The sequence below is a fragment of the Drosophila subobscura genome, chromosome J, assembly GCF_008121235.1.
Source record: "Drosophila subobscura isolate 14011-0131.10 chromosome J, UCBerk_Dsub_1.0, whole genome shotgun sequence".
NCBI classification, from domain to species: domain Eukaryota; kingdom Metazoa; phylum Arthropoda; class Insecta; order Diptera; family Drosophilidae; genus Drosophila; species Drosophila subobscura.
The window spans coordinates 15510704-15527766 of NC_048532.1; the positions used below are offsets into that span (position 1 = coordinate 15510704).

General features: G+C 44.5%; 1 long non-coding RNA gene across 8 annotated transcripts in view; it reads left to right on the forward strand.

Annotated features, from left to right (window-relative positions):
- The window catches only part of LOC117894203, a 106546-nt gene that overhangs the window by 37714 nt on the left and 51769 nt on the right, over positions 1 to 17063 (forward strand). For 4 of the 8 annotated variants that reach the window (XR_004648851.1, XR_004648856.1, XR_004648853.1 and 1 more), the window contains one exon: positions 6050 to 6108. The exons of 2 other annotated variants lie outside the window; for them this stretch is intronic. This is a non-coding gene — a long non-coding RNA (uncharacterized LOC117894203). Of the gene's footprint in view, positions 1 to 6049; positions 6113 to 17063 lie in introns of all 8 variants that reach the window. 2 more of the 8 variants (XR_004648852.1, XR_004648857.1) reach the window with 1 other exon arrangement.

Consider the following 17063-nt stretch of genomic DNA (forward strand, 5'->3'; position numbering starts at 1 on the left):
AAGATCTCATTGCATACAAAATTGAATCCCTAAATGTCCCCTCTAAACATCAAAGATCTTCCATTTGATGTGATTTCTCCATGAATCACTAAATAGAGATCTTTAAAGTGAGATCCGCTAGCCTTGAACTAGTTTTCCTTGCCAATTTGCAATTGTTTATGCCGAAAATGTGCGAATCAATTGAACGAATCGAACGACCAACCAACCAGCAATCATTCAATCAGGTCAGCAATTGTTATTGCTTTTTCCGCTTGCCCCTGCCCCTTCCGCAGCAGCATGACTTCCCAAAAAAACGCAAAAATCAATTATATGCATAAATTTCCAAAAACAATAAGCACAACAAAAAAGGAGAAATAAAACAGAGACAGAGAGGGAGACAGAGAGAGACAGCAGACAAAAGGCAACGTGCGACGTGCAAGTTGGCAAATCGATCAATGTCAGGAAATGATGGCAAGGTTATGACAATTATCAACGCGGCAGAAACAAAAAACCAGGCACCAAATATTAATTATGACCATCATCATCATCATCATCATGATGGTGTTCGTTCTGGCCGCAACAATTGCAGACTGGCTAATGGCAAATGGAAGTTGCCCAAGATGTTGTATTAATTATACGCCACGTTGACCCATAAAACTCCACAAAAAAACAGAAAAAGAGAGACTCTTTGACAATTGTTTTTGGCGCAGCAGCAGCGGCAGCCCACAGTCGTTTGTTCTCTGTGACTCATGCAACTCCCCTGCCTGCTCTGCCCCCAAAGCCGCTGCCTTTGCCACTGCCTTTGCCCCTCTTCTGTTGCATTGTGCGTTGCTGCTGCTGGCTGCCACTAAGGTGCGTTGTTTTGGGCTTAGAACCGGGTCTGTGTACGGGTACTGGGGCCTGGCTGCTGCCAAGCCATTTATTGCCTTCATGGCACTCAATTTGTTTGGCCCGCGGCGGCGGCTGCAGACTCCATAATAAAATGTTTTTTATTATACAATTTAGTTGCTTTAACTTGCGTGTAAATCGCCTTTTGCATATTGACACATAATCATTGTCTTTGCTGAAAAAAGGCTTTTGGCCACAAAGAAGACAAACAGAAGAGAACGAACACAGGATGCTCTGCTTTGGGGTGGGATTTCACAGAGGAACATCAATAATTGCACAGAAAGTATTTCCTTTCGGATTTCTTTATCGAAGAAGTGTTCTCAAACCTCCCAAAATATAGCCAAAGAACTCTCCTCCATCGCATGTACCCTTCCTGTGGCAGAGTACATTCGTATTGAGACAAAAAACTGATTACATGTTGCGCTGGAAACCGTTGCAAATCTAATGAACATTTTCATTTTGCAGCATTTTCATTGCGTGGGTGGACTTTGGGGGCTTGGGAGTCTCAGTCTTGGGCTTGGGCTTGGATTTGGGATTGAATGGAATGGTAGGAGAGTGTTTGGCTGCCACAAGACTGTGTGCCGCCATAATTCAACGATTCTAATAAGTGGGAAAAACCGAAACCCGATTACACCTCGTGAGGAGTGGAGCGGTGTGGAGTTGTGCAGTGAAAATTCCTTGCTAATGAGGTTAATAATCCAACCAAAGACATTTAAATGAGCTGGGAGAGAGAGAGAGATGTTAACAAGAAAAATGAGGTCGATTCTCAGGCAGAGTTAGCGAGCGGATGCGCGGCATTAGCGGATAATCCTCAGAGAGTGGAGAAATAATTAGAATTTCCTGCAGTTAAAAAAGCGATTCCGAAAAGTAGGATAACAGCAGGGAATGGCCAGAGATGGCCACAGTTAATCTTCCATTTAACATTCCCCTGCGGCAGCCAAGTGTTTTGACTTGGACTCCCTCCCCGATCCCTCCTCCCTGCTCCTTGCTTTTGCTCCAACGAAAGTGTCTGCCTCCCTGCCCCTCTGGTTGGCTGTCTGCAAATTGGAAGCTGACCTCAGAAGAGGGGTCTGCAACGTGCGTCTCCCCATGCGATGCAATCGATTGTGCAAGCGGCGCTTTCATGCAACATGCAGCATGTGAGGCATGAGGCATGAGTCGATGGTTAAAGCCTACGCCAAGGCAGCGCCGCATGATTGAATTACATTCTGCTGCAGACATGGAAACATGCAGCAATGTTGCAGCAGCAGCAGCAGCAGCAAACGGTAGCCGCCATGCACGTGTTGAATGTTGCTGCTGCCACTGCTGCTGTGGCATGTTCCCCTGGTTCCCCTTAGTGCAACTAATTAGACGTCATTGTCTGGCCAGAGAGGCAGCAGCAGCGAGCAGCCTCGTTTGGCATTTTGCGGGGCATATCCATTGCTGGACCAAGCGGCAGCTGTTTGGGCTGTTGCCTGGAAGCTGGATGCCTGCCTCCATTGTTATCTTTTGGCAGCGCTAAAAGGGGTCATTATGTCAAGGATTTCACCGTGCAGTGAGGGGCCATCGAATGGCAGATCTATTCCACAGTGGCAGCCCCTCTTTGAACAGAGCAGCCTGCCTCAGCCTCACTTCCTGATAGTCTGAGTCATGCCGCAACCGTTTTTCCACCGTGCTGTGTTTTGGTTCAGTGTCATTGTTGTGGCTACCAGTTGCACTCTGGCAGTTGTTGCACGCTGCTGCAGCGTTCTTTGTTGCCGCAATTAAGCGCCTGACAAAATGACTGACAATCTGGCTGTCGTTTGTGCAGCCTTTTGCGTCGAGATCTGTCTCTAGATCTGCCTCTGTCTCTGCCACTTTATGTTTTTCTTTTGGGTAATTGCTAATCCCCGCTAACGAGGCATTGAGCCACCATTTGAGACACTGCCACTGCCGCTGCCACTGCTGCTGCGTTGCACCAACTGTCCAGTGGGCGTCGCGCATTAGTTTTCAATATCTGCCGCTGCCGCTGTCGTTGCAAGTTAATGTGGCGTTCAATGATTGCGTCTAATGATTGATTGCCACAGATATGCAAAAAGCAACAACAAAATCTCCAACAACGCTTCGATCTGTGTGCCGTGCCTCCTCCTCCAACGATCCTTCAGCGAGCGAGCGAGAGAGAGAGTGAAACTCTGAAAATGAAAACGAAATTGGTCTGCAACTGCAACTGGTTCCTGTTGCATGCTGCATGGTGCATGGTGGTGCTGTGCTTGCGGCTTCAAACGTGACGCTGCTGACCCACTGAACCCCACCAGAGGCAGTCCGCAGCAGTGGGTGATGGGTGGCGGCACACAGTGCCAGTGCCAGTGCCAGTGCCAGTGCCAGTGCCAGTGCCTTTTGGGTGCAAATTGTTGCAAGGCACCGGCACTGGGCACTGGGCACTGGGGAGAGAGAGAGAAATATTGAAACACACAAAATGCCGTCCAAGAGTGGAGCTGGTGCTGGATCGGAGTGCAGCTCGTGCATAAAAGTTTATTGATTCTGTGCCGTCGATATTAACCCCCACCCCCAGAAGTTGCATAATTATTTTCGGCATAATATTAATTTATGTATAGACACAGATATCGATTATCCATTACGGAATGGGTGCTGCAAGAGGGATTGGGTGAGGAATTGGAAGAGATTTTTATGGGAAATGTAAGGGGATTTCCAGATTAGTTACTCAACAAATTAATAGATAAATGCCCAGTAGATGTGTGTAGCAATATACAAATTATTTCCCGGTTATTTGGAGCAGCATTTGGCGACTAATTGGTAAACAGAGAAGATTTCCTTTCATTTCCATGCCACTAAATGGAACCGTAAATCCCCCAGAGAGAGAGAGGCAGAACTGGAGTGTCGATTTTCGTAGTGTCTGAGGCTGAGTGTCGATTGGGGCACTGGCGACGACAACTTCATAAAATGGTCGCTTGCTCGAATGTCAACGCCTAACAGGTAACAACATATTGCAATTTGGCCAAATTGCTGCGCGGCTAATTGGCACGTGTTGCAGGGGCAGCTCTTATTTGTGGAAGAGAGCGCGAGAATTCCACTTAAAATGCAAATTTACTTATGCCGCTGCGTTGCACGTGCAACACCGAACATTCGAGAAACAACAGCAACCTACCATAGAAGGATGCCGCCCCGCTGTCGATTGGTTGCCTCGTAATTTGTACGCAACACGGTGGGGGCATCTGTAGAGCATAGAGTGTAGCGTGCAACGTGTGGCAGTATCTCCCACTCCCTCGAATGAAGACATAAAATTGACTTTAGTACCCCAAGTGATTGGTGGAGTGCGTTGCATGCTCTCCTTTTTGCAGGCGGCTTGTTAATGACTTTATTTAAGTATTTTGTGGCACAGTGAAAGCTAGTGCTAGTGCCCCTCCCCCTGCTGCTGCTGCCACAAACAATGAAATGTGCAACAAACTAAAGTGCAATTTATGCGCCAATACGTGTAAATAAACCAAATTGGTCACGTTTTAACCATTCGGAATTAAATTATTCACTCACACACCACAGCAGACTCCGTGGAAGACGCCACGGGGGAGGAGTGAAACATGCAATAAATACACAACAATTTATTTGGCAGCCAAACAAAAAACATAACGATGAAACATAACAAGGTGGAGTGAGGCTTTGCGGGTAGTCGAAGATGAAGATACTCTCAAAGTGTTGGAATTAGAATTATGGCAGCTAGAAGTGGATACAGTGAAGGATGTATAGCTGTGGTTTAGTTCGATGAATTAGTTGTTTTGATGCTGCTCAGGCAGGTGTTTCCCAGAGGTTTCCTAGAAGCTTTCCCAGAGCCAGCTCAGATTTGCCTCCAACTTCCTCCTCCCGCGCCAAACCTCTGCCTCAATTCATCATACCCCTTCTGCTGGCTAACCCAAAGCACTTGCAACTATCAGTTTCCATGCCTCTTCTGCTGCCAGCAACATGTGTTATGCCCCATTATGGCCTGTGTGTATCTGAGTGTTTCTCTTGCAGCGGTCTCAGGGGTTGCCGCTGGGGTTAAGCGCTTTAATAATTTAATGAAATTTAATATAAAACATTTTGACCGCCTGCACCCTGCCACATACATTCGAGGAGGCTTTTTGGCAGGCTTATCAAAAGTGGTTTGTGGCGAACCAATTTTTGGGGGCGACTCACGACGGGACTGACAGCAACAACAATTGCTGATTAGCTGCCTGACACATGCCCCAGAACGTACTCCAACGATTGCTTGCACAATTAGCCATTTTGTGTTGTTGTTCTTGTTGCTGTTTGTTGTTGTGGTGCGGGGCAGCAACATTTTTGTCACCAAATGGCAATGGCAAACGCCAAGCGACGCGTTGCATGTGTAGCAACAATGTTTGTCAACACAATTGTTGCCTGTCTGTCTCCTCGTCTGGCGTCGGCTGCGGCTGCGGCTGCGGCTGGTTGCATGGCTCTAGGTAAGGCTTTTGCTATTGCCATGACTGTTGCACTGTTTGGTTTCTGTGTGTTGTGCGGAATTTATGCAAATGATCGTCAGGCCAATGCGTTGACAATATGTCACATGTCACTTAGTCGCCCGCCAATTGCCGAGCGAGCAAAGTACACAAACACACACACACTGAAGACAAAGGCAATTTGAATCGATAGATGGATGGATAGATCGAACTACAGATTTCTTATGTGGTTCCACAGGCACAGGCACAGGCACCCGCACGTTCTGAACTCTGGCAACGAACCCCAAAGCAACGACAGAGAAACGAACGACAGAAGTGAACAAACGAAAATGGTAAAAATCGCAGGCATTTGACCTCAAAATAGACAACAACTCTGCGCAGATAGACTTTGAATAGGTGACTGGCTACCCTTTTTGCATGCAGAAGGGTAGATGGGTTTAATTGTGGGGTATGCAATACGGGAATAACTAAGTATGATAAAATTATAATTATGATCCATGTTTTAGGTGTTCTTGAATGGGTAAATTCGAAACAAAAGCTTTCAAAGTGCAATTGGAAATACTTTTAAAATTATTTTCGGGATATTTCTGGAATAAGAAAATTTAGCATTGACTTTTAATATGAAAATATTTGATTACCCCTAAATTTTTTTGGAAAACATCATTCAATTATGTCAATTCATTAATTGATCTGTGGTTGTACTTTTGTATTCAATTTATATTTATTTTGCCTTGCTTTCTTTTGTTTTTTTACAGGACTTCCATCAAAATATACAACTTAAAAAAGAGACCTTTGACCATGGGACATACAAAAAGTAAGTTTACTCAATATAATATTTTATATTTTTATGGGAAAACTGTCCAATAACATGGGTGTAGTCATACGTGATGAATTTCCATTAAAAAAGAAGAACTTTTGATAGAATTCCATAAGAAGTAAACTTCCTTTAGCCACATTTTCTTAGGGTATTTCTGCCCTCAGTTTGTGTGTGTGGGTTATATATCCTCTGGCAATCTATAGATCGTGTTGGCTGCCTGCTGACTAATGCCTCGATTGTTGTTGCAGTTGTTGCTGCTGCCTCATGCCGCTGCCTCATGCCGCTGCTGCTGCTGGGAATTGATTAATTGTCAAATTGCTGAAATGAGTGCAAAGACTTGTTCGGCTGTCGCCTTGCGTAAATCATTTTTACGCGCTCATGAATTTTCCCCGCAATGGTTTTCCTTCAACTTTTGTTGCTGTTGTTTCCTTTAATTCTCTAATGAAGTTGTTTTCCCTCCCCGCACTCTGCCACCGCCTGCGCCTTCTCCCGCTGCTGCTGCTGCTTATCCTGGCACGCGCGTGCGTGCTGTCTTTTCCAAGATGATTGCAATCGACACAAAATGAGAGACCCAGAGCTCCAGAGCTCCAATCCGAGACTCCAAATCCGTGGCGACTCTAGAGCGTGTAGCAGAATGATTTATATGCCGTTGCAATCAGAGCCAAAATGCGATATCCCAGCGCCAGTGTTAGATTTTGATATATTGTGTGTATTGTGTGTGTTTGTGTGTGTGTTTGGGTTTCGATTTGGGTTTGGGGGCACGCGCAGGATGTGTTTTGTTGCTGCTTTTTTGGGTTGGCTGTTCTGTCCCATGCCAGCAACAATTAACGCATGCGTGCCACAAAACACCAACACCAGCGATAAGCATCAAAACTCGTTCGCTGTATCCCACACACCCCACACACCCCACCAACCCCCTTCCTGTCAAATGGGGTTAAGCGAAGCTTCTAGCCGTAACCGTAACAAAACGAAACGAAACTCCAGCTAGAGAGAGTCCAGGCCTTGCGCCATTATGTGGCACAAATATTTGGCAAACAATAAGGCCAGGCCATGGCATGGCATGCCACAAAGAAACGCCATTAAGGCCGAAAGCAAACGTTGCAGACTCCGGGCTGTACCCCCACACCCCCCTTCGAAGTGGTGGCTGCTGCTGAACTCTAACCCTCATTTGCGATCGATTCGTGGCGATTTTCGTGGCGGCTGTGGCGGCGTCTGGAATATTTTCGTGCCGCGCAACGTGCAGAAATCCAAAAAGCGAAAATTTAGTTGCTTACTTTTATGTAATTTCCCTTTTCTTTGGGGGGCAGACTGGCAGCGGGGGTGAGGTGTGTGCAGAGATTGTGCCTCCCGCTGCTCTAAACGAGCATGAAAGTGATTGCCAATAATTGCATAATCAGGCCCACAGAAGAATCGCCACAACAGGTTGCTGGGTTGCCCGGTGTCCGGGTTGCTGGCTGCCGCCAGAAAAAGTAAAACTTTGACATTGGTTTGGGTGGAGGGAAAGACAGACTTTTGGAGTTCATTTCAGGTGAATGTTCCATGGAATTGGTCAACGACCCAAAACAGAAAGTAAAAACCAAAGGCAGCACAGAGTTCTGTGGCAACAAAAGAATCCACAGAGCGCCTGCATGCCCCCCGGGGGGGCTACATTCTCACACGAAAGACAAATAAAAGTGAATTTATCACGCACTCCCGTGACTAATTCTTTGCCAGGGATTTACGACACTATATTATCGGTTATATCGGAACGATTGGCTGTGAGGGTTTTGCGGCGAGTCACTCGTTAAATGCCAATAAAAACAAAGTTGAAAGCGAAATCGTAGCCAGAGTTCCAGTTGCATTTTTCCCCGCCATTTCCATTTGCATTTCGATTTTATTTAATTTTTTTTTGTTTTTCTTTTGCAATATTTGTTTTTTGTTTTTCCTTGTTTTTATTTAAATTCAATAAATAAACAAATACTTTTTTACTGCTGCACAATTTCTGCTAAATTATTGCTCAAGTTTTATGTGTGTTGTTTTTCTTTTCGTTGTTTTTTTTTTGTTTTTTTATTGTTTGACTGGATGACTGATGCCCAAGCCGCATGCGATCATTCGCAGGGGGATGGCGAGTGCACTCACCAGTCACCGAATTACGCGATAAATATTCAGAAATTTATTGTTCAATAAATGTACTGCGCATAGACGACCCCCGCGGTGGGGCATAGGCACAGCTTTTTGTGTTGCCAAAGAAAATGCCATGAAAAATGTACGGAAAACTCAGGAATTTTTTGGGATTTTGTATTGGGAAAAATAAGTATTGATGAATTTTGATGATTGGAAACTTAAAATTACTTGCCGGAAAACCCATGAAAACTCTTTCCTTATCCAAATATCAATCTTAGATACCTTCCCAAATGCGTATATAAATTTCACAATTTTCGAACACCCCGCAAAAAACTGCGAATAAATCTTCAAGGCGATTGGGAAATACATTTATTTTCACAGCCACCAAACAGACTCTGGGGCAGTGCGGGAGGGGTGGCCAGACCCCAAAAACTAATTATGTACGAGAAAACAACTTTAGATAGATATTGCCAATGGAAGTAGGAGTCTGTATGGATCTGTAGCGACGGGGGAGGCTGCTGCAAGATACATTTAGATGGCAGGAAAAAAACGAGCAGCAAGAAAAAAGATCAGAAAATACGAGTACGAGTACGAGTACGAGTCCGATCTGTGTAGTCGAAAAATTGAACATGATAAATTCATAATTGTCCATTCAACGAACACGAACTATAATTCATGTTAGAATAATCGAATCGGACGCCATTCAGAGACCATTCCGACCAGAAACCATTTAGAGAGCCTCAATTGAGGACGCAGACGGCGACGGCCAAAGCCCAACGAATATAAAAAAAAAAAAAAAACCACTGTAAAAAATGGCCAACATAGGTCAGGCGTAACGAGTCATTCATGTTGCAGCCAAACAACTGCAACGCTGTTTTGCCGCGTTGTTGCCGCAGTTGCAGTTGCAATTGGTACAGTTTTTTGCTGCATTTTCTGCACCCGCATAAGTCACACTCCGTCACAGTGAAGAAATCTGAGAGAAAATCAAACTTAAGAAAGAATTTTGAGAAAACAAAACTTAAATTTTCCACCAGAAAAGTTTAACTCTTCGAATTTCCTATTCAAAGTGAGTTTTAGCCCCCCTATTGGCTTTGGCAACATCAGGTGGCGCCACTCAATTGCCGTCACGTTCAGCGTTCAACGATTGCTGCAACAACAACAGCAACAACAACACTCCACTCTGGGGTTGGCGCTGCTGGCGATTAATACGCAAAACGCTTTGGCATCTTAAATATTGTGGCGTGAGATATTTGTTGATAGAGAATCAGTGGGAGGGGAGGGAGCGCATGTAGCTGTGGAGATTAATGTGAATATTGGCAATCAACATTTGTATTTGTACGACCATTTGGTGTGGAGGAGGGAGGCATTTGACATTTTGCTGGAGTCAGAGGAGTGGAGTCAGCAAGGAGAGAAATATTTGGGGAATTCAATGCAAAGTTCATTCAGTAAACTGGCGGGAATTCATGAATAATTTACTTAAAAGAAGAGCTCTGTAAAAGCTTTTCGAGATTCATTTGGGACGCTCTGGACCTGCCGCCTTCTCAAAGGAATTTTCTATGAATTTTGCTAACCATAGATCACAGCTATGTAATAATTCATAATTTAAAAACAGTCCCAGAAGACACAACTCGAATTTCCATAAATACTTTTTCCCTTATTACAACTTCTATTTAAATTTTAATATCTTTTTGCAATTAATTTGCAATTACGCGAATATTCTCCACACTCGGCAATAAATTTAAATTCCAGAACTAGCAATCGAAGTTGCAGTCTCAGCCGCAGTCACGGTCTCCACACCATGCCGATTCCTGTCTAATTAGAGTTCCCTCTGCAGCTGTGAGAGAATGATTCGTGAATATTTATGAACTTTGCGGAATAACAAATTGAAATTGTTTAGCAGATTTATTTCCACAATTAGCACAAAACCATGATCATAATTAGCAAAACGGAATGGCAATTGTTTATCCGTCTCCTTCCCTCTCTCCCCTCGACTGGTGGCACATACATAATTTGATGAAGAGTCTGCCACAAAACGTTTGACGTGCTGCTGTTCATGTGGGTTGGGGGCGGCAGATATCAGGAGGGGGACCCAAATATGGCCATCGATTAAATGATTTTCATGTGCCATAAACGACGCGCGCGTTGCCTTTAATAAGACCCGATTTTAACGAGGCTGCTGCTGAAATTGAAACCCGTTGCGTGCCTCACTCCACTCCCCACCAATTCAATCCAATCCGCTGAATTGTCGCAGACGTTGAGGCTCCATCAAGGCGTCCTCCATTTGCGGCGGCGGCAGCGGCGGCGGCGACATGTTTAGATATGCGTTCGACTCGGCTTAATTGCAAGTTTTATAGACAGACAATCTTTGTGGCAGTTACAGGCATGTGTAAGTCTGTGTAGCCTGTGGCATGAATGGAGTAGGATCATGGAGCATGGAGCATAGATGGATAGTAATTTTAATGGATATTTGATGGATATTGACTGCAGTCATAAATATCGTTACGGGGCTGAGGTGGAACAAGGAGGAGTTGGGACTCCTAATGATGGAAAGTCTTCCTGCAAATTGATATCGAAATCTGTCGCATAATGAAGTCTCTTAAAGTCAAGATATACGCGACAATCCCAGTGGGTTAACAGAGGTCACATCCTGCACTTTATTTCACAGCCCCCTCTAGTTTTTCCCCCGTCCTTCCCCCCCTCGAGTTTCACCAGCAAAATACTTAATCGCCTGTCGATAGACGGGCTGTCATTAAATAATGCCAAGCCATAAAAGCCCCAGAAAAAAAAACGCATATGAAAATGCAAAATGCTGCAGCAATCGTACAGATATTTTTACAATTTATTAAAAATTGATTGTATTGCCATGCCCCATACCCCATGCCACACAGAGCAACGCAACACAACACTTTTTTTTCTTGGTCGAATCCAAGTTGTAGCTCCCACTTGTTGAACGCTTTTTGTGTGTGGTGGCTGGGAAGGGGGAAAACTTTGTGGAAAACTCGTGAAAATTGCATTTTAATAAATTCAGATTGCGGGCTCTTTATCGGCTTGGCTGTCCGACTCTCCGACACTCCGACGGAATATGCTCGCTTGTTCGTTTGGTGTTTGGTGTCTGCCATAAATGATTTTAATGCGTGAGTGTGTCCATAAATTTATGCCACAGATAAAGCCATAGATACAGAGCTACCCATACTCTCCACATACAAACGCTGTCCCGCGCACTCTCGCGGATTTTTAATTAAACTTTTCTGCACTTGACCCGCATTGGTGTATTTATCGCACTGAGATTTATCTCTCGATTTATGTGGGGCTACAGCATAATGTTGGCTTGTCAAAACAACACCTTCAAAAGCAACCAGAGATTGCACAAATAATTTCTCACGTTGCGCGAGACCCACAAAAATTATGACAAAATATTAATAAATACAACGAGTACGCTCGGTCGGTCGGGGGGGAGGCTCAAAGGCGGCACAAAACTAAAATAAAAACATAAACCGGAGTTCTATCGATTTGACCCGCTCTAGAAAATGAGGCTTTGGAGTGCATTCGGACTGCCCGACTGACTGCCAGCAGCAGCTACGTTTTGTTGCATGTACGAATTTAATTAAAAAATTTACCGTGTATTTGCGTGCATATTTCATAAATAATTATTATCACTGGGTCGATTTTTCAGCATGATTTTGTGTTTGTTTTAAAATTATTTATGGCCTGAGAGCCGGAATTTGAGTCTAAATCATGTTCTATGGCTATGGCAAAAGTGCTCGAAAATTAATGAGAAAACCGAAAAGATTAAAAGTTGTTAACACGCTGTGGCAGAGACAAATGAGAATTTTTGGGGTAACACCAGCATTAAAGGTAAAAATTAAATAATAAATAAAATACATTTTCAATTTAAAATAGGAAAACAACGGAATATTGCTCCGAACTGGTGTTCAATTTGTTGTGGTTTTTAATCACTATTTTATTGATCATTCTTTTGGCATATTCCATCTTCTATATTTTAATTCCTGCTGCACATTCCAGCTTCTTGTATCTGCCATCGTTTCTTGCAGCGTTTAACATTCTTTTGCCAATTTATCTTGCAGTTCGTTTCCCCCATTAGATGATCCATCAATAAGTATCTCAAAAGTCATTTTAATTAGCCATAAAATATGTCGTTTGTGTTGGTATTTTTGCTGGACTCTCTCCGTCTCTCTCTCTGGTCCACGTCTCTGTTCCTCGTAACTCTTGTGGCAAATAAAAATGCCTCACTTGTTGGCCGCAGACGCTCGATTAATTATGAACCGAGCTGAAAGCGCGCCATTAACATGAAAAAGTCAAATCTATCTAAATATTTGTCTGTGGGGCAGAGCTCTCTCGGACGCGGAATCGGACTCTGCTGGTTGTCCGTGTTGCTATTCGTTTTGCTCCTCTTGTGGCTCTCGCTTGGGGATTGGAGTCTTGGCCAAATGTGCAAGTTGGCAAGTCATTTTTATCGCCCCGCAGTAATCTGAGCTGCACGAATGTGCCGCAGACGACGATGCCAAAGACTCGGACGTTGGAGCGGGAATATATATAACATGGCATCATTTGCTGCCAGGCGCGCGTTTGCTTGTTGTACAATAACCTCTTCACCCCACCCCTCCTCTGCTCAGCTACTCCTCCTCCCTTTTGTTGCCTCTCTGGATGATGCAACCAACAAGTGTCTCGTTCGCTCTCTCTCTCTCTCTCTCTCTGGAACTCTTTCGTTCTCCCTCTTGCGGCTAGAACATGTTTTGCTGGTGCCGCCGAAACAAGTTGAGGAAGACCTTTATTTGGGTCACTAAGTCATGAAGCTGGAGCCAAGCAGTGCCATGATTTCCTGCAGGAGGAGCTGGCTAATTAGACAACAAATGTGGCCCCAACGAGGGGGGTTGCACTTGCCACAGTTTCTGTAGTTTTTTGTAGATAAAAATCTACTTAAAAGTTCTCACATTTCATGCCAGTCAGAGATACATTTCTCCCTCTAGTTGAGAGTCGAGTGCCCAGAGTATTCCCTGACACGATTTGTCGTTTTGGCCAGCGGCAACAGGCACATCCTGCCTCACAGTACACACACACACACCGCGCTCTCTCTGCTGCTGACTCTATCGCTGGCGGCCTCTAGCTTGTTGTCTTTATTAGCGTTTTGGTAATAAATCAAAGCGCCATCGACAAACGAGACTCACATGTGGCAGCAGCAGCTCTAGCACTGGCACTGGCACTGGCCCTGGTTATGGCTCTGGTCTGTCCCCTAGAGATACATGTACATGGCAGCCCCCCTTCGCTCCTCCTACTTTAACTATCGTTTACTTTACATGCGCTTAAGCGAGGGGCAAGGGACGGTGTCGGGGGCACTGTGCAATATTTCAAAATTAATCCAAATGCCACAAGACGATGACGAAGTGTGGCAGCCTGCACTTTTCTTTGGACCAGAGAAAATAAATCAATTGTGAGTCGAGTTGTTGCTCAATCTGCTGCGAGCCAGACTCTCGCTGTGGCCTTATAAGGCCTGCGCTGTTGGAGGAGATAGAAATTAATTGCTCGACTAATGAAGCAGAAAGATCCCACCGCAGAGATGAGATCCAACATGAAAGATTGCAGATAAAAGCCCAAAAGGCTGTCAAGATTCGATTGAAAATAGCAAAAGATAGTGCCAGAAAATGCAGCAAATAGCAGGCTTTGGGATTTAGCAGTTACTTCGATTGTAAGATCATATATTTAGGGGTAAGATATCGCAAGCCCACATGCCCACGATCCATCATTGGCTATCCGTTGTCTGTTGACTGTCTGCCCGTGCTCCATCTATCAACATATTTCGAATGCTCTCGAAACTAATTGCAAGCTTAGCCTCAACGTCAATGCCTTAGTTAACTCAACAGAGTGGAAGGAAACCTTTCCACATGCCCCAGCGAGAGTGGAGAGTGCGGAGAGGGGAGTGGGGAGTGGGGAGAGAGCGGAACGGGGCACCCAACTGCGTTTTGGGCCTCATGTCAATGGCTGTCGTGCCTGCGCGAGACACATGAAAAACGAATTCAAGTCAAACTTTGAGATTTCGAGGCTCGAATCTGTAAAGCAAACGCACGTGCCGCACAAGCGAAACAACTTCATTTGTGGAGCAGCAGCAGCAGCAGCTGAAGGCAGAGACTCTCTGCAGGGGCATGGAGTGGGGCTTTTGGACTCTTGTATAGCACAATTTTTGACATTTTTGTGGCGCCAGCCAGCAACAGGCAAGCATCACGGGGCAAACAGGCAAACGGGCAACTGGCAACGAGCAACAGCTGACATGCGTCAAACAACAATCAAAATACATTCGTTGTTCCGTCCGTTTTCGGTGGGGCAGTGTGTTCGTGTGGGGCAGGGGCAGGCAAGGGTTGGGGTGTGGAAAACGTGATCATGCCTCTTGTTTGGCCATTCATTACGGACTCGTTTTTACTTTATTTTTTTCGGGTCTAACCCGAGAAGCGAGAAGCGCCCCGTCCATTCATTACGGACTCGTTTTTACTTTATTTTTTTCGGGTCTAACCCGAGAAGCGAGAAGCGCCCCGCCCCCGACAGAAAAATCTTTGGGATGTTTGTTGGGCTGCCAATTAACCGAAATACTTACCAAAATAAAAAGATATAATAAAAAAGATACAAGAATGGAATGGCCAGCAGGAGTTGGAAGTTCGAAGAGCGAAGGCTTTGATACACTAGAAATTGGATTGCTGCGATTCATATTTGCTTTGGTGTTAGTTTCTGAAAGAAAATCAACTAGTTCTACAGATGCAATTGGGATTTTATGTATATATTTTTGTTAATTTTCGACCCATATTCTCCACCATAATCAATTGATTAGATTTAGCAGCTTAATCTTGGAGGAACCTAAGTATACATTTATGTTAGAAAAATAAATGTATTTTAATACTTTTTAGTTTGAAATAGAAACAACTTTGAGACTATGAGTCTTAAAGGTACCATATTTGGGTCCTATTAATCTTTTTATTTAGGCTTTTGTTTAATATTGAGTCAAATTTAGAAAAAAAATTGTAAAAAGTGTAAGCAGCTTGTTTCTTGATCTACATATTTGTAGCCTTAAGCCTTCTGCAGCTCCCTCAAGAAGTTTAAAATTTGATCAATTCCATGCATCGTTTTCCTGCATTACAAACCACGACTCAAAGTCTCAAATACCCTCCTCTTCCAGCAAGTGTATACAAAAAAGAAGTATAGTAAATAATCGTAAAAATGTGAACCAAAACGAAAGTCACATCGTAGGAGCAGACCAGAGCCTCGGAAGGCTTCGCATGTACGAGTAGTGGCGGCATTTTATCGCTTGCCGAAAGATCTTTCACTTGTGAAATCCCAGAAATCATTAGCGGATCAACCACCCCCGAAACCGCCCGACATCCTCCCGTCTTCATCTTCTTCTCTATCTTCATCTGCGTCTGCGTCTGCATCTCCCCCCTTTCCAGCTTCGACTACGTGACAATTTTTGTCCACCGTCTGATAAAAACCAAAACTTCGAATAAAATACAACTTTGGCTTGTAGAAGAGGGGGGACAAGGCGTTTGCTTATGAATTATTAAGTTGTTTTTCCGCGCAAAGAGTAACCGAAACCACAGAGCGTGAGAGGGGGTGGAGAGGTGGAAAGAGAGGCTTAAATTAATTAAAACATTTTTGCTTTAAGTACGGACTCGCGCGCGGTCCTCCTCTTGCACGGCGTATCTGCCCATTTAAGGAGTTTTTCGGTGGGGGGAGAGGCGGATGGGGGACCATTTGGCAAGACACTTTAGCCACAAACAATTTTCGGTTGGGGAGTAATTTTCTGTGCGCTTTGGGGACCGAAAATCAACTCGAATGCAAAGCAGACAAACTCCTCGAACCGCGGATGATACTCTTTCCTGCCGTTTCGGGCACATCTCCTTTGATCAATGGCATGTCCTGATGGATCGTTAGTGTATCTCCATGTCTCAGTCTTTCTCTTTATCTCTCTTTGATTTTTGGGCAATAGTTTTTTTCGGGGGTTTTCCATTGAGCATTTTCCCTGTGATCTGTGGGGCTCCGCTTTCGACCCGAGAGTTATTTGACTTTCAAATGAGCCACAAAAATCGGTGGAAGGCCTGCGGCAGTATCGCTTTTTTATGAGTTTTTCCGCTGCAAACATTTTTCCTACTGCAGCGATTTCTGTGGCGGGCAATTTGCAATGCAAAAATGTCTGTTTTGCCGAAAAAAAAAACAGAAACAAAAACAAAGAAATGTTTCTTTTTTTTTTCATTCTTTTGGACGACAATAAAAACCGACAGTTGACTCGTGTTGCAAGATATATTGTTGTTTTTGGATGTGGCCTGTGATGTGGTTTTCTGTTGCAGTTGCAGTTGCAGCTATTGTTGTTGTTGTTGCTGCCTCCAGTTGCTGTCGTTTCTTTGACAATTTGATGGGCTGCAAATGCGACAAACGGCAAATGCAGCAGCAGCAGCACAAAAAGCAGCTCCAAAAAAGCCAAAAAGTCATCTAAAGAGACAGAGAGACAGCGAGAGAGAGACAGATCTATGGCGGGGCAGCCGCTTAGTGGGTCAAAACGCATCTGGGAGACCCACTGGAGATCTCCCTCTTTGTGTTCCGCAGTCTCCGCTCCACCGCTTAAGTCTTAGTCTGCCAACAAAAGGCAACCGCAGAAAATGAATAATTGCGAGCCAAGCATCGGGCTATATTGGAATATAATGGCATATGTTATGGCACAGCACAGAGCATGGCCCAAAACGGTGGAGATGTGTCTTCTGGTGGCAACAGCAGCAGCAACTGGTAGCAGACATATGTCCCAGTAATTTACAAACAGACCACAAAGGTACCCCCGAAGAGCCAAAAATCTATGA